This window comes from Prionailurus viverrinus, chromosome D1 (assembly GCF_022837055.1).
Source record: "Prionailurus viverrinus isolate Anna chromosome D1, UM_Priviv_1.0, whole genome shotgun sequence".
In the NCBI taxonomy this organism is placed as follows: domain Eukaryota; kingdom Metazoa; phylum Chordata; class Mammalia; order Carnivora; family Felidae; genus Prionailurus; species Prionailurus viverrinus.
The window spans coordinates 38,804,567-38,806,971 of record NC_062570.1 but is presented as its reverse complement, the minus strand read 5'-3'; positions in this window follow the sequence as shown (position 1 = coordinate 38,806,971).

Below are 2,405 nucleotides of genomic sequence, written 5' to 3'. Positions count from 1 at the left end.
TTAGCTGTTCTGTCGATCTGTGTCATTCTATCTATCTTATTAACCATAAAATAACTAAAGGAAGAGAATCGTAATGGTTGAGATGAGCTTTGGGGATTATCTGTGATTTTTATTTTTTCCTGTTTTCTTCTTTATCCACACCAACCCAAGCAGTTTCTGCTCTCATCTAGCTTTGTTAAAAAATTTTTTTCAATCATACAACAGGGTTAGATCAGTGAAAGAGGGCTTACAACTACTGTTCAGTGTTCTTTTCTCCGAAAAGGTGTCTGGGATACCAGGTATTTGCGATCTGTCCTTGAGAAATAAGTACCAAGGGCTTACGCCTTCACTGATTCTGGATCACATAGAAAATTACAAAAACACTTGTTTATTCACTAGGAATCCCCACAGCATGAAAAATAACAAGCAGTCTCTGAGCAGAACCAGTCTTCTCTGTGGCCTTAGGTGGGGCACCCCATCTGGGATGGAGGTGATTCTTGGCTGTCTTCCCATTTGGGCAGGATCTGATACGTGAGTCTGTGTCTCATTCAGCATGTCACCCAAGCTCACCACGTAATACATGTGTTTTCAAAATGTTACACCAGGAACAAAACAGTGTGGACTGCTTGACTTGCATGGGTTCTCAGAATTTCTCCTCATCTCTTTCTGTAGGTATTTCCCCCAGATCGTGGCTTGATTTCTAATAATTATGCTCCAAGCCAGTTATTGTTAAGCTTGAATTTCAACAAAGAAAGCCCTCATGACCACTTGTCTTTGTTGGCGGTGCTCAGTGTACAGGAGTCTACTGTGAGACACTCTTAGGAGGTAATGGGTCAAGGTCACTCCTAGGGACAGCATGGCCTAACGGTGGTGCCCAGGCTCTGGAGTCAAAATGACTTCAGCTCGAATCCTGGCTTCAACATTTAACAACTATGTGATATTGGACAAGTTACCGCCTAAATCCACGGCTTCCTCATCTGTGAGATGGGGCTAATTAGTAGTTCTAAACTCAGAGGGTTGTTAGGAGAACTCATTGAGTTAATGAAGGTACAACCTTCATTACATGGCTGCCATGTGGTAAGTGCTCAGGAAATGTTAATTCTTGTTGATACAGCTACGGTTGATAATATCCTTGCATCTTGGATGAAATTGCCTGGAAGTTGCCTTAGAGCCCAGGATAGTTCTAGATCAGAGCTGGAAAGTCTGGGGTTAAAGTGCAGTCTGGGAGTTGAGGCCATGAATGAAGGTGAAGGAATCCAAAGCCTCATCCAAAGCCTGTCAACGTGTCTGAGGAAATAGGTGAGGGTTGGACCTAAAGTTTAGACGAAGGAGGCTCTGAGACGGGGAACTGGCCTATTTCCAGCACTATTCAGGAAGGGAGGTATGGAGCATTTCTGATCTGTGGAATAGAGGAGTTTTCCCTCCAGGCCCCTTCCTTGCTGAGTCCGCAGGCTGATAACAGATTTCAGCTCCCCAGGAACCCTGAAATTGGAAGAGCGGTAACTAGACAGAGTGTGTATATTTTAGCGACCGGGAGGAATGATGGCTCTTACTATAAATAGTCATTCTGCTTTATTCCTCAGCCTCTTGTGAGTTAAAAAGACGTCATGAATTAGTGCCCAAAGGCTAATCTTTTTTTTTATGTTTATTTATTTTTGAGAGAGAGGGAGAGTGAGTGCGCACACACACACAAGCGGGGGAGGGGAAGAGAGAGGGGGACAGAGGATCTCAAGTGGGCTCAGAGCTCAATGCTGGGCTCAAACTCACAAACCCTGAGATCATGACCTGACCGGATGCTCAACTGACTGAGCCACCCGGAGGCCCCACTAATTGATCTTTAATACCTATATCCAAAGAAGATGCTGACAATGTGTTTGGACTTGGGAGGCTTGAGTCTGATAGAAAACTGCATGCTATCTCTGAAGATTGCACACTAACTTTCAAAATAAGAGATTATTTTTATAAGGAAGAATCCATACTACGTAGATGAACCGAAAGATAATTTTGATGATTAATTGGGAAATTATAAGAGGTCTACTTATTCTGTGTGTTCTGAGTTGGCCCACTTAATGGATCACTCTTGGTTCAAATGTTAAAAAAAGTGTCACGTTGGGGGCACCTGGGTGGCTCAGTTGGTTAAGCATCTGACTTCTGCTCAGGTCACAATCTCACAGTTTGTGAGTTCGAGCCCCACATCGGGTTCTGTGCTGACAGCTCAGAGCCTGGAGCCTGCTTTGGATTCTGTGTCTCCCTCTCTCTCTGCCCTCCCCCACCCCCCCCCCCCCACCTCGTGCTCTCTCTCTCTCTCAAAAATAAATAAAACATTAAAAAAAAAAAAGAGTCATGTTGGCAGATGTTCAGAGCTTGTGGACTTGGCTCCTGAACTACCCTTTTCATTGGTGATTCCCATCCCTCCTCTTGACCAC